Raw genomic sequence first — 24,486 nt, 5'->3', positions numbered from 1 at the left:
ATGGCAGAGGCCCCATTCAAACTCATTTCTTGATTCTGGAACCATGGTCTCAACCAAAACCCCTGGGACCACAATCTTAACTTTGCCAGCGAACCACTGTCCTCTTCCACATCCTTGGTGTTGGAAATTTTCACCTAGAAGCAGCCGCTACTAACGCCTCAGACCAGTGAAAGATCTTGTCTACTTCCTCTGATTTTCTCCGCTTCTCTTTTTCTCCCTCACCCCACCCCACTTCTCTCAGTAACATGGGATTCCAGTAGTAGAAAGAAAACATGATTTTTAAGGGACAGTAAGGCCAGAGGGCTTCCCTGGCGGCTCAGCGGTAAAGAATCCGCTTGCCATGAGGGAGACCTGGGTTCGATCCCTGGGTCCTGCCCCTGGAGGAGGGCATGGCAACCCACTCCAGTATTCTTGCCTGGAGAATCCCCATAGACAGAGGAGCCCGGTGGGCTACAGTCCATGGGGTCACACAGAGTCAGACGCGACTAAGCAGCTGTAAGGAGGCGAGAACAAGCTTCAAGGCAATCGCTTGCACTTATTTGGCCTTTGCGCCACTAGGTGGCGGTGTGACTACTCAATGAGGCTGCCGGAGCTTTTAGAATTTCCCCCCCAAACAGCCTTTACTAAACGCTGAGTCCAGAGAAGGGGCCTCTGGATTCCTACAGGAGCTGGGAAGCCTTTGAAGTGAGCTGGTAGTTAAATGGATGGAAATAACACGCAGAAAGCATGGATTTGAATTTTTAAAATAATTTCCCAAGATAAATGGAGTCCTTCCCAGACATTTCTGTTTGAAACAGAAGCCTAACTTCTCCAGTGTGTTCCATGAATTTACACTACAATTCCTTTGATATTCATGATCATCTTTAATTGAGCATTTTAAAAGATATAGTTTTATTGAAAGGAACCATCTAGTCCTCCTGCCCCTCATTTATCATTAATTTCTAGGAGCATCAGAATATCTAAAGTTTGTGTCCTGCCTTGTATATGAATGTTTCGATCAACCTAAAATCATTCCCAACAATCTCTCAGCCTGTACATAAAAGCAAAGGCATGATTTTGCCTTATGTTCATAAACCCATCTATGTTTCTACACAGAATAATCTCTAATGTCAAAATATTAAAAGTGGCAAATATTAATGATCTCTAATAATATTTATTACTGTTAATATTAATACCCAATAAGTATGTATAATTTTATACTCACAACAAACCTAGGAGATAAGTACTATTATTATTCTCATTGTTTTAGTGGAGGAAACTGAGGCACAGAGAGGTTAAGTGGCTGAACCAGAGTAATGCAGTTGGTAAGAGGCAGAGTAAGAGGTCCATTTTAATTATAATTACCTCATTGTAAGTTTAGTTAAAAGGGGGAAAAGGGGGAGGGTGGGCAAAAGACACTGTAATATTTTCATGAGAGACTCCAATTCATACAAGAGGGCCAAAGGCACCAACTAAATTTTGGATTTCCTCAGATGACTTGTAGCCATTGTCATTGGTCCCACTTTGCTAGAATTCCTTCTGAGAAGGCAGGGTTGATGGTAGCATAGCCCTCTTTCTCTAGTCTGTGTAGGAATTTCACATGAATTTCCTGTCAGCTCTTAAACTTTGGGGAAAAAAATGAAATTTGCTCCTTTTCATCAAAAGGGTAAAACTAGGCTTGTCAGGAGCCAAGACTGAAATCAATCATCTGTGCTCAATTAGGACCATGGTTCCGGTTTTGTTGCAAGACTTCATTTAATGCTAGCAACAGCAGACGTTGGACCGGCCATGTGTGAGAAGCCCCATCTAGAGCAAATGACACATGTGTTTTTATCTGCTTATCACCCTCTGGCTACAATGAAATTGAGCTGTGGTGTCTGATGTCCACCTCTTCTGCTGTTTGCCAACAAAACATGCCTTTCTGTCAATGATTCCAGTCAGCACAATCTGTGCTGCCAGAATTTGGAGGCGGTACATTTTCCTGCTGAAAAAAAAAAAAAATCCCATGTTGATTTGAAAGAGGAAACCTGGGCAGAGCTGTTACCTGACTCCTGCAGAATGAAGTGGGAGGGCTGTCTCATTGAGGAGGTCTTCCAGGGGCCAGGGACTGGACCACTCCTCACTTTGGGCTGTCGTGTCTGCTCAGGATGGAGAGTCCAAGCCCTGTGGCACTTTCTGAGCCCTGGCAAGGAGACGTCCAGGGGAACGGTTGAGTGATCCACGCTTCCCCCCACCCCGCCCCACCAGGCTGACTTAGACCAGAAAAGTCCTCTTATGCCCTCAGGATATTGAGTAAGAAGGAAGAGGAAGAGAGGAACTAAAAAGTGTCTACTCAGCCTGAAGGCTTCTGCTGACATTCCCACCAAGCATGTGATATTTAAAAGGGTGAAACCAAGTCAGGCTCTCCTGCTGCCCCCCTGGCTGTCAAAGGGAGGAACCTGGAAGGCCTTTGGTTCCGTAACCTCTTGCACTCCTGGGATTGTCCACCTGCAGAGGAGGTCAAGGATGGGGAGCTGTGATTAGGGAGGTCCTCTCTATCGTGTGCCATATTTGGGACCCAATTGCATCTGTGGTTGGGAGGTAAAGTGGGCTGCTTGACTCTAGGAACCTAAGGGGGTGAAGCAGGTGGAAAACCCAGTGGATTCACTCGTCTGCTCTTGGCTAGAGTTTTTTTCAAACTCTGGAGAAAATGGGGTTTTCAAATGACAATCTATGTCAAGAGACTATCATTGGCACAAAGTGGGGTTATAAGAAACATTCATTCATTCATTCATCACTCATCCATATTAAGCATCTACTCTGTGGACCAAGCACTGCGCTAGCCTCTAAAGGTGAATGAGGCAAATCTCTTCCTCCAAGTGGTTTATAATCTTGTAGAGTTCATGCTGGGATTGGGCACTTTTCTTCTTAAATAATTTTCTTTTCTTCCATAGGCTTGTCACATTTTGTGTGCCCAGTCTGACTTATGACCTGTTTTACAGAGCCTCAAACTAAGAATGGGTTTCACATTTTAAAAGAGTTGTAAGAAAAACAAAAAAGAAGAAGAACAACAACAATACGTGACAAAGACTGTGATTGAGTGACTGATAGTTTCTCAGTCGTGTCCGACTCTTTGCGACCCTATGGACTGTAGCCCGCCAGGCTCCTCTGTCCGTGGAATTCTCTAGGCAAGAATACTGGAGTGGGTTGACATTTCCTTCTCCAGGGGATCTCCCCCACCCAGGGATGGAACACCCGTCTCCCGCATTGCAGACAGATTCTTTACCATCTGAATCATCAGGGAAGCCCTGACAAAGACTGTGTGTGGTCTGAAATATTTACTATTTGGCCCTTTGCAGAAAAAATTTGCCAAAACCTGTTCTATAGGAAGAGAATTCTTGCTTTTCAGCCAGGCATACAACTACACCAAATAGGATATTTTCCAGCCCCTCTTGACACTAGCGTGGCCATGTGACTGAGTTCGGGCCAAGTGGGATCGAGGTGGAAGAGATCTGCCTAGTGCTCTTAAGTTGGGCTTGTGATGCTTTTCTCTCCTAGAAGGATGTGCAGGCCTAAGCAGTTCAGGTTCATTGATAACTAGGGCTTATTAATGCCCTAGCAATGGCAGAGCCAGAGGTGGAAGGAGGCTGGACTCTGGCACCAGGGAGCACCTTGACCATCCCTGGATTTTACTGGATGGTTATGAAGGAGAGAAAGAGAGAGGAGAAAAATGTTAACTTTTTAATTAATTAATTTATTTTGGGCTGCACTGCATGGCATGTGGGATCTTAGTTCCCTGACCAGGGATCAAACCTAAGTCCCCTGCCTTGGAAGCGCAGAGTCTTGAATCGCTGGACCACCTGAGAAGTCCCCCAAAACGTTAACTTTTAAAAGTCAGTCTTATGTTTCCTCTCCCCAACAACTTCTTCCTGATACCCAAAACAAAACAAAATCTGCCATGACCCAGAAAGTGCCCTGTCTTCTTGGAAGATACTCCCTTTCTTTTCATTTACCTGCTTCATTCCTGCTGGTGCTTCAAAGCCCAGTGTAGATTGACCACGTCCTAACCTCAGTCCCTAAAGATCAAAGAAGGCGGCCTGCTTTCCTTTGTCTTCAGAGCTCTTAGTTGTTGGAATCTGTTTCTCTTTGAGGGTGGACTGTGGCTTCTTTGTCTTTGAATCCAAGCTTCTGGTACAGTGTCTGTCACGCAGAAGGCACTTTATAAATATTGTGAAATGAATTAATTTATTAGAGGCTGAGGATGGCTTCTTGGGGGGGATGCTTTTTTAATGCATTTATCTCAGGAAAAGATGTGCAGCAATATCTGCCTCTGAGGGGTAGACATAAATTTAGTTTTCCAAAATGAGGCGAAATATACACATTTAGAAAGGTTTTATTTTAAAAATTGAATGTTCGTTGGATTTGGAGGGTAACTGTGCTTGCTGATAGTGTCTGAATAGGTTTGAAGATTTAATGCTAAAAAGCCATGAAGCCAGTTTAGTAACATGATGATTTGTTCCTGAAATTAAGGGAAGTATAGATACTTACTCAAATCTATCTTATTTGAGATGATCTTATCATTATGTAATAATAAACACTCAATTTTCCCCTATTTTTATAAAGTCCTGTGGTGTTGGAGAAGACTCTTGAGAGTCCCTTGGACTGCAAGGAGATCCAACCAGTCCATCCTAAAGGAAATCAGTCCTGAGTGTTCATTGGAAGGACTGATGCTGAAGCTGAAACTCCAATACTTTGGCCACCTCATGCAAAGAGTTGACTTGTTGGAAAAGACCATGATGCTGGGAGGGGTTGGGGGCAGGAGGAGAAGGGGATGACAGAGGATGAGATGGCTGGATGGTATCACCGACTCGATGGGCATGAGTTTGAGTAAACTCCGGGAGTTTGTGATGGACAGGGAGGCCTGGCGTGCTGCGATTCATGGGGTTGCAAATAGTCAGACACGACTGAGCAACTGAACTGAACTAAACTATAAAGGAAAATATGTGCAAGAATATATTATTATTTGCCAACAATAACATAATAGTGATGATAAAAATTTTGTTTACTTCTCCCTTTTCCCCCTTCTATCTTATGTAGTTTATAATCAATAAGTGCAAAAGCAAAAACCACTGTTTTTGGTGTAAACCTCTTTTACCATATGCTCTTGGTATATGAATACAAGAATACAAGATAAGAGGGGCCTATTTTTCTTCACATATAGTCCTTCTTGAGATGGCATTAACAGAAGGTAGAGTTGGAAAGAATTCATTGTACAATTTTCTTTTTTTTAAGAAACCAATAATGACATGTTGATGTTTGGCAGAAACCAGCACAATACTATAAGCAATTATCCTTCTATTAAAAATAAATAAATAAATAAATAAACTAAAAAAATAGAAGTCAGTAATGCAACATGGGGTTTGTATTTGAATGCCTATTTTTCCTTATTTTAGTACCTACTCCCTAAAGCTTTCCATAAATTATAATCATTTAAACATTTCTTAAATCATATGTTTGATCTTACATTACATCTGCTACAGAATCATAGCTAACACCTCAGTACTTCTGGATGTTATAATAAATTTTTAGAGCTCTGCTCCTCCCCTAGCAAGAACAATTCTAAGCAAATGATGAAGGATTCAATGAATAGCTCATTCTTTGTGCACTTGAATACCAGGCTTTTTCTTCCCCATCCTGGGCAATTTTGTTGTGCAACACAAGGAAATAAAATACTGCAGGAGGAAAATTAGTGAGTTGGGAGGTAATGTGATGAGAATGGAGGAATTCAGCTTTCTCAACTCATTATTTCTAGTAGCAGTACCTAGTTTGGAGAAGGAAATGGTAACCCACTCCAGTATTCTTGCCTAGAGAATCCTGTGGACAGAGGAGCCTGGTGGGCTGCTGTCTATGGGGTCGCACAGAGTCGGACACGACTGAAGCGACTTAGTGTGCATGCATGCATTGGAGAAGGAAATGGTAACCCACTCCACTATTCTTGCCTGGAGAATCCCAGGGACAGAGGAGCCTGGTGGGCTGCCGTCTATGGGGTCGCCCAGAGTTGCACACGACTGAAGTCACTTAGCAGCAGCAGCAGTAGCAGTACCTAGTTAGGATATCAGAATTTCTGTCCTTTTAATCCAGGCACATTCTTCTACTATCCCTGTCTCATCCCATCCTCACCTCTACCCCAGGCTGAGCAACTTTACCCTATCTCCATTTGGTAATTACCGCCTAGAGCACTGGCCTGTTTATACGTATAGCCTGTGAGCAAGCTTGCTTTTCTGATTCTAAATTAAAATGTTTATGTTGTTGTTTGGTTGCTAAGTCATGTCCGACTCTTTTGAGACCCCATGAACTGTAGCCTGCCAGGCTCCTTTGTCCATGGGATTTCCCAGGCAAGAAGATTGGAGTGGGTTATCATTTCCTTCTCCAGGGGACCTCCCCAACCCAGGGATGGAGCCCGTGTTTCCTGTATTGGCAGGCAGATTCTTTCCCACTGAGCCACCAGGGAAGTCCCCTAAATTAAAATGCTGTGTGTACTATTGTTGTTACACTTTAGCAATTATGACTCTTAGTGTCCCTCAGTTTAAAAAATGATACATCATATATTAGTGCATGTTTATGGCATCTAGAAAAATAATACTGATGAACTTATTTGCAGGGAAAGAATAGAGACGCAGACATAGAGAATGGACTTATGGACACAGCGGGGGAAAGAAAGGTTAGGACAAATTGAGAGAATAGCATTGACATATATACACTAACATGTGTACAATAGATAGGTAGTGGGAGTCTGCTATTTAACATAGGGAGCCCAGCCTGACACTCTGTGAAGACCTAGAAGGGTGGGATGGGAAGAGGGTGTAGGCTCAAGAGAGAGGGCATATATATATATATAGTTATGACTGATTCATGTTTTTGTGTGGAATTAATAAAAATGACTCAGACAGTAAAGAATCTGCCTGCAATGCAGGAGACCTGGGTTCAATCCCTGGGTCAGGAAGATTCTCTGGAGAAGGAAATGGCAACCCACTCCAGTATTCTTGCCTGGAGAATCCCATGGACAGAGGTACAGTCCATGGTATTGCAAAGAATCATACATGACCAAATGACTAACACTTTCACTTTTCACAATAGAAGCCAACGCAACATTATAAAGCAATTATCCTCCAATTAAAAATAAATAAAAAAATGATGAACTCCACAGTCTAGTTCTGAGGGGAATGAGTGACATAAAGCCAAAGGGCCAGTCCCGCTGCGTCTCAAGGAGAGGTATTCTGGTTCTGGTGACTGTGTTGACTCTGCTGTGCCTGTTAAAGCCTCTTGAGATTTACTCAGGACACAAGTCAGAACGTGTTTGGGAGTGAAAATGATTTGGCCTGAAGCTGGGCTTTGGTACAATCCCCAGGCTTCCCTTCCCAGGAGGGTCTGGGTATAGTGTGAAGACAGATGGCACAGGCTTCTACCTTCTGCTTGCTCAGCACCCGAGTGCCTTTGGCAGGAGAGCCCGAGCCTCGCTCTGCTCCACGCTGAGGAGCACAAGGTGAAGCACAAATGAATTCAAAGCTCGGGGCTGCCCTGCTGACAACATATGCCTGGGCATCAGGAGTTCTGTCTCTGAGCCAGTGACGTACGATCACAGGTCGTCAAAGGTGGGTATTCCTGGAGTGAGTTCATCGCCTGCCGTCAGAAGCCACTCTTACTCCCAGACACACTGGCAGTTAGGGTGAGAGTGGATCACCTAGCAAGCAAGTCAAGAAACACGTTCTACTTATTTTCCTTGACTTTAACAGCTAACCCTCAACCCCACCCTTCCTCCCCACCCACCAAAACGCCTGCACACAAGTCAGAGAACCAGAGAAACAATATAACCTGCAAGATTCAGGACTAGTTCCAGGTTAATGTGTGAAGAAAGGGTGGCTTTTCTCTACTTTCTTCTCCTCTTTCTCCCTCAGACCCCAACTTTCTTCTCAAACCTGCCCTTTTCTTTTTGCTTCTCAGGAAAGCAGAAAATGAGTTAATCAACCTCAAAGATTTTTCCAACACTGAGTGTCCAAGATTCTAAACATCTGTTCGAAACAGGAAAAGGCAGGAGACTTGAATACCTTCCAAGTTTTCTGTCACTTGGGGTTCTATCAGTGGGCAGTATTGTTTGAAAGAAGCCAATGATCTCTGAGCAGTGGGCCTGCAAGACCCTCACACGTATTCCCTCATCTCCTTCTTGAGTCCTTTCCTGAGTTTTGTCATGCAGAAAAGTAGTCATTCAAGATTTTTCACTGTTGTAGGTAGCAAAAAATAAAGATTTGAGCATATGCTCCTAATATCTGGGTATTTGTTAGTGATATCTATCTATCGATCAATCCATCCATCCATCCATCCATCTACATTACTTTGGGAATATACTTTATCCATCATGAAATGTAAACAAATGTGAAAAAGATGAGATTTTTAAAAAAGATATAGTGCATGTAACAATTTCTCTTCATCTTCAACAAACTGTCTTGAACCCTCCTCTGGAGGGTCCTCCACTTAGGAGACCACTGGAGAAAGGATGTTGGCAAAGGACCCAGAGCGGCAATAAAACCTGCATCCCCTGTGGTTGGTTCCACCCATTCAAATGGGTTAACCACTTGCTTTCTTTAACAGGCAAATCCAGCCACGCCCTCTGTCTGATCCACAGCCATCTCCTCACCCCATTCTGAGCTCACTGCATCGCCTCTCCTGGGTCTGAGGCTCTCTCACCACGGCTCTCCTGGCCAGGTAACCAGCTAAGGAACGTTATCACCTAAATGTCCAACAGGCACCACAGTCACCAATTCCCAGGAGACTGAATCGAGAGCCCAGAAACAGCTTTAGCCTCCTTTCTCTGACTCCCAGGTCCACACCTCCCCGGAACATCCTGATGCTTCTCTATTCTGAGCACTTCGGCTCCTGCCCCAGCGCGTTGCCTCCCTCACTTCCTGCCTCTGTAGCTGCAGTGGCCTCTTATGGAATTGCTCTGCCTTCAGTCCTCTCTTCTCAGGCCTGTCGAGCATGCTCTTCCTTTGATCCACTGGATCATGGTTGCTTAAAGCCCTTCAGTGGCTCTCCAATCCTTCAGAAAACAAAACAAAACAAAACAAAAATGGAAACCCCTCACCACGGATGAGATGAGACTCTCCATCCTCTTTGCCAAACCTGCAGGACGTCACATAGCAGAACATCTGCTTCTCTCATTTCTGTAGGTTTCCCCCTCCTTCTCCATTGGTTAACCCATATCATCATCAAACTCCACTCAGAATCCACGTCCCCCCATGAAGCCTTCTCTGATCTTCCCGCTGGGCTTCAAGAGGATTTATTGTCTCAGTGATAACATTTTATGGTTTGGTTTCACTAGAATTTGCCAGTGCTAGGTCCCAATTCTTAATTTATCTGTGGGTCTTTAGAATAGTAGTCCTCATACTTTAATATTCAGACTAATAGCTGGAGATGTTTTTAAAATAAGTGCATTTCCAGATTGAGTAGGTTTAGGGTGGAGCCCAGCCACAGGCATTTGTAACTAGATTCTTCTTCCAAGTGTCTCTCATCCAGCTCCTCCTCAGAGTTTAGCACAGAGGCAGTGCTAAGACCTTCCATTAATAGCAGTGAGAAAAGGAATTCCATTTCCTTCTTTTATCTTTCCATCCCTGATAAGTGAATGCACTAACATGGGCCAGTGTTAGTTGCTCAGACATGTCTGACTTTTGGCAACCCATGGACTGTAGCCCACCAGGCTCCTCTGTCCATGGGATTTCCCAGGCAAGAATACCGGAGTGGGTTGCCGTTCCCTTCTCCAAGGGATCTTCCTAACCCAGGGATCAAATCTGGGTCTCCTGCCTTGCATGCAGATTCTTAACCACTGAGCCACCAGAGAGGCCCATAATATGGGCCAAGACAGACCATATTGACTCTGCTTTTGGAAGTGGGACCTTTGACAGACTACACCTGGGTGCAAAGATACACCCTGCCCACACACACACAGTATGAAGCTGACCTGTGGATCTGCTTTTGTTGCCTATGGGTGAGTGTGTGGGTGTGTACACACACATACACAAATTCATATAAATCATATTTATTACTAACAATTAACAATAGTTAAAAAAAACACAGCAGGATCTTTTCATGTGCCTCTTAGCCATCTGTATGTCTTTGAAGAAGTACCTATTTAGGTCTTCCACCCATTTTTTGGATTGGGTTGTTTGTATTTTTGATATTGAGCTGTACATGTGTGCATGCTAAGTCACTTCAGTCATGTCCTATGACCCTATGGACTGTAGCCTGCCAGGCTCCTCGTTCCATGGGATTCTCTAGGCAAGAGTACTGGAATGGGTTTGGCCTACTCCAGGGGATCTTCCTGACCCAGGGATTGAACCCTGGTATCCCACATTACAGTTGGAGTCTTTACTACTGAGCCTCTGGGGAAGCTCCTGATATTAAGCTGGATGAGCTGTTTGTTTATTTTGGAAATTAACCCCTTATCATTTGCATATATTTTCTCCCATTCAGAGAGTTGTCTTATCTTGGTTACAGTTTCTTTTGCTGTGTAAAAGCTTTTAGGTTTAATTAGGTTCCATTTGTTTATTTTTGTTTTTATTTTCATTACTCAAGGAGGTGAGTCAAAAAAGATCTTGCTGCAATTTATGTCCAAGAGTGTTCAGAAAATAACAACATTGTAAAGCAACTATCCTCCAATAAAAATTAAAAAAAAAAAAAGAGGGTAGGAGAACTCTTCTAGATTAAAAATACCAAAGAGACATAACAATGAAATGCAATATGTAAATCTTAATTGGATCCTGATTTGAGAAAAAATTTATAAAATAATGCAGGGGTAATTGGAGAAATTTTCATTTCTCCAATTGATAAAGGCATTATAGTTAAAAATGGAGAAGGCGCTTACCCTTAGGAGACACATGGTTAAATTTCCAGAGATGAATTGTCATGATTTGCATAACTTATTTTTGTTAGTTCAGGAAATTATTTATACATATACATAGAAAGAAAGAAGGATAGTGCTAAGTCATGTCTGATTCTTGCAATCCCATGAACTGTAGCCTGCCAGGCTCCTCTGTTCATGGGATTCTCCAGGCAAGAATACTGGAGCGAGTTGCCATTTCCTTCTCCAAGGGAACTTCCTGACCCGGGAATTGAACCCAGCTCTCCCGCACTGCTAACAGATGCTTTACCAACTGAGTTACGTGGAAGGTAGCATACATATACATAAAACATGACAAAAAGTTAACAACTGGGTGCGTCTAGCTGAAGGGAATACAGTTGCTTGCTGTAGTGTTTCTTAAGCTTTTCTGTAGATGTAACACTTAAAAAAAAAAGGGAACATGTAAATACTAGAGTGATTTCATATAATTATTCAGATTTATGACTTTCCTTGAAAAGCCTGAAAACCTGATACAAAAATTAACTGAAGTTTCACTGAGCCTCTATGATTTGCTATAACTATACTTAGATAGGAGGCTTCCCTAGTAGTTCAGTGGTAAAGAATCTGCCTGTAATGCAGGAGATCCAGGTTCGATCCTTGGGTTGGGAAGATCCCCTGGAGGAGGGCATGGCAACCCACTCCAGTACTCTTGCCTGGAGAATCCCATGGACTGAGGGTCCATAGAGTTGCAAAGAGTCGGACACAACTGAAGCCAACTGAGCGTGCACGCATAGCCCACACTTAGATGGGGCTTCCAAGGTGGTGCTAGTGGTAAAGAAAACCCACCTGCCAGTGCAGGAGACACCAGAGACAAAGGTTCAGTCCCTGGGTTAGGAAAATTCCCCTGGAGGAGGGCATGGCAACCCACTCCAGTACTCTTGCCTGGAGAATCCCGTGGACTATGGAGCCTGGCAGGCTACCAAGCATAGGGTCACAAAGAATCAGTCACGACTGAAGTGACTTAGCATGCAGGCATGCATACTTAGATCATTAAAATCACCTCCCTAGCCAGAGGAGGCATTTTATTTGCAATTCATGAAATGGAGGTCAAGAACTCTTGAAATGCTCCTCCTGGATTCTCTTGCAGGGTTGTGTCTCTTAAATCCAACAAGACTGATCTAAAATGTCTTTTGTTGGGGAAAGCGTTCACCTTGAGGAGGCCAAATGGGAACTAGGGAACAGAAGGCTTGGGCTTGCCATGTAGGCTGTGTCTGTTCTTAACACACACAGAGCCTAGAGTGACCAGATCAGGTCATCAGGATATGAGGTGAAAGATCCAGTGAGCAGCAGTGGGTGACTCTTAACTGGAGGAGTTATCATCTCCATCTTCTGGAATTTGGGATACTGGCCACACAAGTCAGGACAAACCAGCGCTGACCTTGGTGGGCAGAGAATTACAGTGAAATCATGATGGAGACTGTCTTTGGGAAGCCATGGTGGGAAATTGGCCTGAGGAGGAATGATGACTGATTTCAAGTTTCTGTACACAGTTTACTCCTTACATATTAAAAAAGACTTCAAGCAAATGTAACAAAAGTCTTGGATCCATTGGTGTTTATTGTATCCTTCTGTGTGCTCCCTCCCCCCCCCCGCCTTTTTAAACATTTCTCAAAAATAAACAAAGCAAAATATTACTTCTACCTCCCAAAAGTGTTCCATGTCCTGGACATGAAAACTTTGGAATTGTTGTCCCCTGGTGGCTCAGATGGTAAAGCGTCTGTCTACAATGCAGGAGACCCGGGTATGATCCCTGGTTCAGGAAGATCCCCTGGAGAAGGAAATGGCAACCCACTCCAGTACTCTTGCCTGGAAAATCCCATGGATGGAGGAGCCTGGGAGGCTGCAGTCCATGGGGTCGCTACGAGTTGGACACGACTGAGCGGCTTCGCTTTTTCTTTCACAGACCTGAAGAAAGCAGAAGTATAAGCTCTCATTTTCCTGAAGATGAAGCACCACAGATTTTAATATTAAGTCACTAGAGTCAATGTTTTTTGTTATGGTGAGTTTCCCCTTAATTTCCCAGCAGTTAAATAAAGAGGTTATGAAAGGAAAATACAAGGCAGAAAATGTGTGAGATTTTTCTTATGTATGATATAATTTCCCTTTTCTTTTTTCTGACTCTGGAAGCTAATAAAGCAAGATCCCTCCCTTATGATGTAATCTCCCCTCTTTTTTGATTTTGGAAGCTAATAAAATTTAAAAACACAGTTCTAGTACTACAATTGATGAGTCTTTGGGGATTTTAGCTAAATACAGCCTTTTCTCACTATGAAATTAGGTATGTTCTTTTGGTCTATTCTAATCGTTAGTAATGCATGAGAATAAAGCAGGATAGTAAAGAGGTTCTGTCTTGTGGTGATGTCATGCAGAGGGTCTCATCTCTCTGTGAGGGAGGGTATGGCTGCCACAAAAGACTGGGCTCAGTTTGGACTGAATATCCTGCCTCATGGGCTCGTATGCGGCTGGGGCTGATGGAAACAATCTGGGGTTTAGGATCCCAGGCATGGGGAGTTGAGTCCTTTAGAAGATGAGGACTGATACTCTTTTACTAATGGCAGAACTTAAAACACTAGTAGGACGATGAGCCTTATTGGGATGGGCCTGAGTTTATGTTTTCCCGCATGGAACAGCTGGTTGTGTGCACAAGATGCTAAGCTGATTTGTCCTGCAGGCTCTGCAATGTGAATGGAGAAAGCCCAAGGAGAAACCAGCCATCACCCAGAATCAAATGAAAGGACACCAGAAACTATGAACTCTCCTATCGGTTTACAGGCAATCTCAGCAGAATCAGTTGGAACCCTAAACTCTTTTAAGTCTGACGAAGAGGAGTGAGTTTGGGGTATATTCTTGGAGATTCACTTTTTATATTTATATTTTCCATCACTTAGCAATATAGTTTGGCCTGCTTTGTAAAATTGATAATTATGGCTACCTTTTATTGAAGGATTAACATGTTTCAGGCAAGGCACATGAGACTTCCTATAAATTATCTGATTTAGTCCTTATATGACTGCTATGTCTTCCCTGATGGGTCAGCAGGTAAAGAATCCACCTGCAATGCAGGAGACATGGGTTAGATCCCCAGGTCGGGACGATCCCCTGGAGAAGGAAATGGCAACCCACTCCAGGTATTCTTGCCTGGAGAATCCCATGGACAGAGGAGCCTTGCGGGCTACAGTCCATAGGGTTGCACAGAGTCAAGACACGACTGAGCATGACCACAAGGATGATTATTACGTTGATCTTATAGATAAAGGCTCTCAGGTTGAGAAATACAAAGTGAGTGATCTAAGGGCTGAAGAGAGCCTCTCCAAACAGGTATATGGGTAATACCTCAAGGGCTTCCCTTGTGGCTCAACTGGAAAAGAATCCGCCTGCAATGTGGGACACCTGGGTTCAGTCCCTGGGTTGGGAAGATCCCCTGGAGAGGGGAAAGGCTACCCACTCCAGTAAACTGGCCTAGAGAACTATACAGTCCATGGAGTTGCAAAGAGTCAGACATGACTGAGTGACTTTCACTTTCAGGCCCTGTGGGTAAGCATTCAGATACGGCCATCGCTGATCTAAAGCAGAAACATTTTGGTGCATGTCAATTTCTATAACATCTTTCAAGTTATAAAGTTGGTGAAGTGAATTTGCCCCTCACAGCTGTATGGCTGGCTCTGGGGCAGTCCTGCCTAGATCAGTGTTTCCTCTGACCTCTACAGCATGGGACACCTAGCAACGATTAGGCCATGTTTTGACCACTTTCTGAGACTGGTGCCTGTAACAGCACAGCACCCAAGGTCTGAGACTGGGCTGTAGCTGATTTTAAAAGTTTTAAAAGCTGTCAAAGACTTTCTTTTAAATGAAATTTGTGTTAATAGTAGACATAAGTTAAAATCACTCTAGTAGAGACTGTGGTTTCAGAAACTCATTTCTCCTATCCCAGCCTATGGATGCATCTCCTTGAAATTCCCAAGACGCCTCAGAGCAATCTGAAATTACTTTGCTATAATATTAGTGGAGGGAATGGGATTCCTGCTTGCCCCAGGATAGCCATACTAAGAATGCAACATAATCTTGTACAAATATATTTTCATTTTAAGAGGAAAATATACTTATTTTACATCATGATATTGATTGATATTGATTAAGAAGTGGAGGAAGATAAAGATGAGGAAGAGTAAGAACCATTAATCAAGAAATATTTACTAAGGGAGACAGTATGATGAAATAGATAACGGTGTTTGGCTCAGAGCCAAACAGCTCTAGTTTCCAGCCACAACAGTTGTTCCTCTTGGATTTCTGTGCTATCTTGGGTGTGTCCCTTCTTAATTTTGAGCCTCAAGTTCAAGAATTAAATTAGATGATTTTTGCAAAAGCACTTAGCACGGTGCTTGGCACATGGAATGTATGGACTAAATGTTGGGTCCATCTTTTGCATCTGTACTGAGTACTTTTTAGGCTACAAGGCATTCTATAATCAAAGATAAATAAGGTGAAATCTCCACTCTCGAGAAACTCAAGGCTATTTGGGGAAGAACAACACATTTTTTGAAAATTTGTTGTATAATGATTGTTACAGGCAGTGCATTTCCAGCACCAAATAAGAAGTCCAGACCAGGAAAATTATTGTGCACTTGGAGTGATCCTGAAATACTGCCTGAGGCGCAGGCAGGGTTTGGTGGGACGAAAGATGAGAATGGTGGAAACAAGGGGAGAAAGCATGCTAATAAGGAGGATCTCAGACACTACATAATTCTGGGAGATGAACAGACAAACAGATAAGTATTTCTCTTCACTGAGTGGGGAACTGAGACAGAGAAATCTATATTCTCACAGAGTCAGCAGTTCCCAGTCGCACCCTGTCTGACTGGGTGACAGTCATTGGACCACATAACTGTCAGTGTGGTCTTTGAAGGCGGGTAAGACAAGGTTGGTTCACCAAAATAATAGCACATTTTTTACTTAGGTGATGAGACTTGAAAAGTGGTTTTAAGCAGTAGACAAGCCAGAAGACAAGCTTCAGGAAGCAGAGAAGTACATCATCAAACAGTTTGACTTAGTCTGGAGTCTTGGGACATGGATTGGTGTAGAGCAATTAGCAGTGACAAACTTTCTCTGAGCCTAAGATAAGACTGATTAAAAGAAGGAGTCTGAAAGATATCTATTTGAGAACATGCACATACATGTGCGTGCACACACATGCATACACAGGCACATGTAGATGAATACCAATGCTCTTCAATAGTCAGTCTTTATTAAAATGAACATTGTATTCTTGTATAAAAGGGATTAATTTAATATAAATGTTCCTAATAGCCCATTTTACCTAAAAGTACAACCTGTGAAGCTAAACAGACTAATAAGCCATTGGAAAGATAGTCAGGGTTAATTTAGGCACTAGTCTATCCTTTCTCTTTGCAATAACCCACAGTTGCAACAAGTCTCACAAGTAGCAACCATATGCAGTGACCACACTCAGCCCAAGTTGCCAACAGACATGCCATGTTCTCAAATTAATATTGAATTGTCATTACCTACTGTAAGGTACAGGGATCTCTACTCAGTACTCTGTAATGATCTATGTGGGAAAAGAATCTTAAAAAGAATGAATATATGTATATGTAAGACTGATTCACTTTATTATAACACTACATTATAAATCAACTGCACTCCAGTAAAAATCAATTAAAAAACTGAATTGTAATTGAAAACCATTGTAGGTATGACATTTTAAATATCTTATGAAATAAAACAATTTGCATGCAACTGGAAAGAGTTGGCAACTGTTTGTCAAATAAATGGTTTGGATTATGAGAAAACAGTAAACACTTAGATGCAACCTCCAAAGAGCTATGGGTAATTAGTCGATTGGATAAATAACAATGGTCAGCATTTTAAGCAAAGTTTTCTGGTCAAACTTAGAAACAGGTTTCAATTTGCTCTTTTCTTTCTTCAGTTAATCATTATCTAGAGGCCATTAATTTTGCTTATACTCACCATATTCTAGTACAAAGATTCTCAAGCTTTTGATTTCAAACTACATTGCATACCTAAAAATGTTCATTGCAACACTATTTACAACACCTAAAACATGGAAGCAACCTAAATGTCCATCAACAGATGAGTGGATAATGGATAAAAATGTGGTACATATATATAATGGAATACTACTCAACCATAAAATAGAATGAAATAATGCCATTTGCAGCAACATGGATGGACACAGAGATTATCAAACTTAGTGAAGTAAGCCAGGGAAAGACAAATGAGACAAATGTCATATGATATCACATATATGTGGAATCTAAATATACATACATATGTATATATACGAATGAACCTATTTACAAAACAGAAATAAACTCACAGACATAGAGAACAAACTTATGGTTACCAAAGAGGAAAGGGGTGAGTAGGGATAAACTAGGAGTTTGGGACTAACACATACATACCACACACTATAGATAAAACAGATAACCAACAAGGACCTACAGCACAGCACAGAGAACTATGCTTCACATTTTGTAATAACCTATGAAAGAAAAGAATCTGGAAAAGAATATATATATATATATATATACACACACAGCTGAATCACTGAGCTCATATACCTGAAAGTAATACAACATTGTAAATCAACTGTGCTTAAAAAAAAAAATATTGGAAGATCCTAAATAGTTTTCACTAATGTGGATAGTAGCTGAGAACATTTTGATGTATTAATTCATTTAAAATGACAATAGTAAATTATTACATGGATATTGCATGGAAAACACTTTTATGAAAAATATGTTTTCTAAAACAAAAAATTTAATGAGAAGCATAACACTGTTTTATATTTTTGTAAATGTCTTCAGTGTATGGGGTAATAGAAAACAGCTATATTCTCCTATTTGGTCTACATTCAATCTGTGGTGACATATTCTTTTTTTTGGGGGGGGGGGTGAAATATGGCCTCATACAGGTAGATATGTATCTGGAAAAGGGAAGCATAACTTAATAGCTTTTTCGTATAATTTTGGGGTCTCTGAAAAATTCCACTGAACATTCATGAGAGAATGAGAATAAAAAAGGCAAATAACATCTTAGTAGTATTATGTAGATAGCATTGATCCTGTAGAGTCCATGAAAAGGATTTGGTGATTTCCAGAGGTCTTCAGACCATACATTGAGAATTTCTTCTCTAGCCTTTCTCTGGCTTTATGTGGGGCAGATGTATTTCCAGGGGATGTGAGGTTTCCTGTTATGTATAGATGATTCTTCAGGTTAACTAAATAGACACTTCAAATGTATGATATTCAGGCTTCCCAGCTTGTTTCTAGGTATTCTAACAGAACCTTCTACCTAGATCCATTATAAAGGCCCCATGATCACAGCACACATATGTCAGATAGTCTGATTTTGCATGGAGCTAGGAGGAATCTGGGCTTCCCTGATAGCTCAGTTGGTAAAGAATCTGCCTGCAATGTAGGAGACCCCAGTTCAATTCCTGGGTTGGGAAGATCTGCTGGAGAAGGGATGGGCTACCCATTCTAGTATTCTTGGGCTTCCCTTGTGGCTCAGCTGGTAAAGAATCGGCCTGCAATGTGGGAGACCTGGGTTTGATCCCTGGGTTGGGAAGATCCCCTGGAGAAGGGAAAGGCTACCCACTCCAGTATTCTGGCCTAGAGAATTCCACTGACTCTATAGTCTGTGGGGTTGCAAAGAGTCAGACATGACTGAGCAACTTTCAATTATGGGTTTCCCCTGTGGCTCAGCTGGTAAAGAATCCACCTGCAATGTGGGAGACCTGGGTTTGATGCCTGGGTTGGGAAGATCCCCTGGACAAGGGGAAGAAAGAAAGAAATAGAGGAAAACAATAGAATGGGAAAGACTAGAGATCACTTCAAGAAAATCAGAGATACCAAGGGAACATTTCATGCAAAGATGGGCACAATAAAGGGCAGAAGTGGTATGGATCTAACGGAAGCAGAAGATATTAAGAAGAGGTGGCAAGAAAACATGGAAGAAATATACAAAAAAGATCTTCATGACCCAGATAATCACAATGGTCTGATCACTCATCTAGAGCCAGACATCTTGGAATGTGAAGTCAAGTGGGCTTTAGGAAGCATCACTACGAACAAAGCTAGTGGAGGTTATGGGATTCCAGTTGAGCTATTTCAAATCCTAAAAGATGATGCTGTGAAAGTGCTGCAGTCGATATGCCAGCAAATTTGGAAAACTCAACAGTGGGTCCCAGTACTTGAAAAGGTCAGTTTTCATTCCAATCCCCAAGAAAGGCAATGCCAAAGAATGCTCAAACTACCAAACAATTGCACTCATCTCACACGCTAGCAAAGTAATGGTCAAAATTCTCCAAGGCAGGCTTCAACAGTACATGAACCATGAACTTCCAGATGTTCAAGCTGGATTTAGAAAAGGCAGAGGTCAAATTGCCAACATCCGTTAGATCATTGAAAAAGCAAGAGAGTTCCAGAAAAACATCTGCTTCTGTTTTATTGAATATGCCAAAGCCTTTGACTGTGTGGTCCATGACAAACTATTGAAAATTCTGAAAGAGATGGGAATACCAGACCTGACCTGCCTCCTGAGAAATCTGTATGCAGGTCAAGAAGCAACAGTTAGAGCTAGACATGGAACAACAGATTGGTTCCAAATAGGGAAAGGAGTACATCAAGGATGTATATTGCCTCTCTGCTTATTTAACTTATATGCAGAGTACATCATGAGAAATGCTGGGCTGGAGGAAGCACAAGCTGGAATCAAGATTGCCAGGAGAAATATCAATTACCTTAGATAAGCAGATGACAACACCCTTATGGCAGAAAGTGAAGAGGAACTAAAGAGCTTCTTGATGAAAGTGAAAGAGGAGAGTGAAAAAGTTGGCTTACAACTCAACTTTCAGAAAACTAAGATCATGGCATCTGGTCCCGTCGCTTCATGGCAAATAGATGGGGAAACAATGGAAATAGTGAGAGACTTTATTTTTGGGGGCTCCAAAACCACTGCAGATGGTGACTGCAGCCGTGAAATTAAAAGACACTTACTCCTTGGAAGAAAAGTTATGACCAACCTAGACATCATATTAAAAGACAGAGACATTATTTTGCCAACAAAGGTCCATCTAGTCAAGGCTATGGTTTTTCCAGTAGTCATGTATGGATGTGAGAGTTGGACTATAAAGAAAGCTGAACACTGAAGTATTGATGCTTTTGAACTGTGGTGTTGGAGAAGACTCTTAAGAGTCCATTGGCCAGCATGAGGATCCAGCTAGTCCATCCTAAGCGAAATCAGTCCTAAATATTCTTTGGAAGGACTGATGTTGAAGCTGAAACTCCAATAGTTTGGCCACCTGATGTGAAGAACTGACTCATTGGAAAATACTGCAATGCTGGGAAAGATTGAAGGTGGGAGGAAAAGAGAACGACAGAGGATAAGATGGTTGGATGGCAGCACCAACTCAATGGACATGAGTTTGAGTAAGCTGCGGGAGTTGGTGATGGGCAGGGAGGCCTGGCATGCTTCAGTCCATGGGTTCACCAAGAGTCGGACATGACTGAGCAACTGAACTGAAATGAACTAAGGAGGAATTTTAAAAAAGGTCACTCATAGAGGTTGTTTTGTTTTTAATTAGTTATGTTTTATTATTAATATGACTGTCTTAGACTTACTTTCAGGCAAGGAGACATATTAATCTTAGACACATTTGATAATTAGCACATATATTAGTTTAGTTTATCCATTTAAAAATATTTATTGATAAACAAACAAACTTAATGGTTATCTCCTATGGGACCTTGTCCCAGGAAATGGGATTATAAAACTGAATCAAACAGTCCTATTGTGCCAAGAAGCTCACAGTCCTTGAAATATGAACAAGTAATCACAAAACCACAGAGTTCATAAACACAAATTGAATAATCAATTTAAATTCTATGGCAGAAAAGAGGCCAATTGGCTGGTGAAGCAATGGAATTGCTTTTCTGTTTGTATTACAACTAGGAATGGAGGCAAGAAGTGACGACTGTCAGAAAGCTTGAAATGAAGAGGGAATTATGGATAAGATCTCAAAGAACAGCTTTTTCTTTCCCAGTCAGCGCTGGATCTTAAAAATATTTTTCTTGAGAAGCAAACAAAGGTGACATTTCTACCCTTTGGGCTTAGAAGTGGGTCAGTGCACATTTCGAAAATAAATAACACCTGGGTGATTTGATGCAGATGTCAGTCACAGCTGTCCAAGTAGGGGCACAGGGATTGTCAACAATTTGCCACAAATCTGCATTTAGAATTTGGCAGAACTCATGAAATGTAGATTTCTTGTGTATAGAAAAGCTTGCTTCCTCATACATCGCTTAAATATTTAGTTTTTTTTTTTTTTTTTAATATTGTGGTGGCAGACAACTGAGTGTCCCTACAGGAGCTGCCATCTTTATTCTACACGCACTCGTTAAACATTTCTGAGCACTTATTAAGCACCAGGTGTTGAATAAAGTGTTGAATAAAACCCTAAATTAGCTTCTTATTTGCCAGAACTTATAGTTAATATATCATTTGTTGCTGCTGCTGCTGCTAAGTCACTTCAGTCGTGTCCGACTCTGTGCGACCCCACAGATGACAGCCCAACAGGCTCCTCCGTCCCTGGGAGTCTCCAGGCAAGAACACTGGAGTGGGTTGCCATTTCCTTCTCCAATGCATGCATGCATGCTAAGTCATTTCAGTCGTGTCCAACTCTGTGCGGCCCCATGGACAGCAGCCCATTGGGCTCCTCTGTCCACAGGATTCTCTAGGCAAGAATACTGGAGTGGGTTGCCATTTCCTTCTCCATAATATATTCAGTTGTTATGAATTGCATGAAACATATATTTTTCAACAGAACTACTTATAAACTTTTAGAGGAGTGCTGTCTAATAGGTTTTTTTTTTTTTTTTGTAATGTAGAAATGCTGTATATCTGGGCTATCTTATCTGTAGCCACTAACCATATTCCACTACTGAGCACTGAAATGTGGCTAGTGCAGCTGAGGAACTGAAGTTTAAATTTTATTTACATCTCATTAATTAAAATTTAAATAACCACATGTGGCTAGTGGCTACAAAATTGGGTAGCACCATTCTAGAGGGTCAGAATCACACACCATATCTTTGTTTTCTAAACCTGTCAGCATCATGAATTCTGGGCATGTAATGGAATTTTAAAAGATACTTTTATATGAAATTATATTAGTCATATTGTTATTAAGGCCCAAATCTGGGTTAATGAGAATTTAACTCATTACTTACTTTGCTCAGAAGTTAAGAATAGATTTGGAAATAATTACTAGAAGATTTATGGAACTGGATCTCTCATTTAAAGTGATCAATTTTCTTGGAAAATCTGCCGGACATCCTGGACTATCATTAGCTAAAGGAGGCATTGGGGCTTTTTGATATTATAATCTATGAATTGAAAAATTAAGCTATTAAATAACTGGGCAAAAGGGTAAAGGCAAATGCAGAAAATAAAGGCCATTAATGTAAATTCAATTACTTGGACACAGTGTGACAAAGCACATGTGGGCCAAAGGTACTATGATGCTTCGGCAAAAATTCAGAAATTGAGATGTCATATCCATAGAAACGAGTGACACCTAAGATCTATAAGGGATCCAGGTTTTGCAGTCAAAGGTTCTTAGCACAGTTGGACAGATGACAGAAGACAAACAAGCAGGCAGCTACATAAAATTGTAAGAATCAGAGACCAGCAAAGAACAATCAAAAGATTATCACATGATAGCAAAATTTTAATTGCCCAATTGGGAGTTTGGAAAGAAATGTTGTGAGTTCAGCATAAGCTAAACTCACATTGGACAAAGGCAGTAGAAAGAGTATGTTGTCTGAAGTTAGGCTGAGATCTGAAGGCTTAGCTCCTCACTTAATGATCAATTTTTCTTTTCGACCAAGTTAATTATGTTCCAGCTTTCTTATTTAAAAAATTGAAAAAATATTAGCTAACTTGAAAGACTGCTGTGAAAGCTGGCGCAGGGCCTAACACATAGTAGGTCCTCAAGACTGTCAAACTACTCAAGGAATTCTGAATTCGCTACTACCACCAGGATCTTCTGGAAGAAGAACAAATATAAGAAATCTGATGCTGTTGGTGATAGGCAGTGAATATGTGAATTTAAATTGAATTGAGGTTGTTGGAAAAATTTGTAAGAGATACATTTAACAGGTAAGATGGGCCTAAATAATTTCTTTTCCTTAATGAAATATTGACAAAAGAATTTAGGTTTGACTGTCATTGGTGATGGGAAACAATTACAGGTTCATGCAAAAGCAGTGGGGAAATAGATTAGTCACTGACACCACCAACGACAAACTTGGGGGAAAGGCAAGGGTAGCAGTTAAGACGATGTTACAATAATCCAAGTGTGAGATAACGCCCTTGATTGATTAAGATGATAGCTGCAGAAATGGAAGTAAAAGGGCAAATGTGAGACATTTTGAAGAAAGAATGGACTAAATTTGAACTTCCCAGCTGTGTGTGCCCAGGTGTTACAGGTCAGCTGAGATACTGGTCCACAAATCCTTCGGGGCTGTGGGGCACTCCTTCTCCATCAGCAGGCAATAACTTTCAGACACGAGCAGACTCTTTTGTTTACCCAACCTGTGTGGGACATGACATACAAATTTCTGAACTAAAATGCTTAGTGCCAGTCAGGATGTAGGGAAAGAAGGGAAGAGAGAGTTAAAATGACTTTAGCACTTTTCATTCTCCAAGACAAGATAGGGAGGTGTTGATGAAAATGGCATAGGTAGGGGAGGGAACTGGTTTAGAGAATTTTGTTTTGGGTATTTCAGGGGCTGTGCATGTGAAATATTTGTGTGAACAGGTTGTTGGGAAAACAGGATTGGAATAAAGATGGGACTTATCTTTTTTTTTTTTCCCACACAGCACAGCATATGGGATCTTATTTCTCCCACCAGGGATTGAACCCATGCTCCCTGCAGTGGAAGTACAGAATCTTAATTACTGGACTCCCAGGGAAGTCTTGAGACCTAACTTACAGACAGAAATTATTTGAATTGATAATGTGGTGGTGGTTTAGTCACTCAGTTGTGTCTGACTCTTGAGACCCCGTGGACTATAGCCCACTAGGCTCTGTTCATAGACAAGAATATTGGAATGGGTTGCCATTTTTCTTCTCCAGAGGATCTTCCCAACCCAGGGATCAAACCCTGGTCTCTTGAATTGCAGGCAGACTAAAGACTGAGACACCAGGAAAACCCCCATTGATAATGGAATATAGTCAACTGCATTAATAGAACAGACTAAAGACAAAGGAGATTGAAACAGGTTGATAACAAACCATTAATTGACATCCTCTGAGTAGGGTTTTAATCAAATGCAATTGATAATGGCATATAGTCAACTGCATTTGTTTAAAATCCTACTCAGAGGATGTCAATTAATGGTTTGATATCAACTTGTCTCAATCTCCATTGTCTTTATGCTTGTCCTATTATTTATTTTAATCTTCATGTTAGCCAAAGATATGGAAGGATTCTGCTATTTACAAATCATACAAATATGGGAGAACTAGCTAA

At 41.5% G+C, this 24,486-nt stretch overlaps 1 protein-coding gene across 3 annotated transcripts in view; it reads right to left on the bottom strand.

Annotated features, from left to right (window-relative positions):
* Positions 1-24,486, bottom strand: part of FYB1 (FYN binding protein 1) — a 164,313-nt gene that overhangs the window by 111,543 nt on the left and 28,284 nt on the right. Inside the window, exon 2 of one of the 3 annotated variants that reach the window (XM_043887612.1) lies at positions 2,024-2,161. The exons of the other annotated variants lie outside the window; for them this stretch is intronic. The gene's annotated coding sequence lies outside the window, so the exon portion shown is untranslated. The remainder of the gene's footprint in view (positions 1-2,023; positions 2,162-24,486) is intronic. 3 annotated transcript variants of the gene reach the window in all.

This window comes from Cervus elaphus, chromosome 25 (assembly GCF_910594005.1).
Source record: "Cervus elaphus chromosome 25, mCerEla1.1, whole genome shotgun sequence".
NCBI lineage: Eukaryota > Metazoa > Chordata > Mammalia > Artiodactyla > Cervidae > Cervus > Cervus elaphus.
Note: the sequence above shows the minus strand (reverse complement) of the source record. Positions and strands in the feature narration are given on the sequence as shown.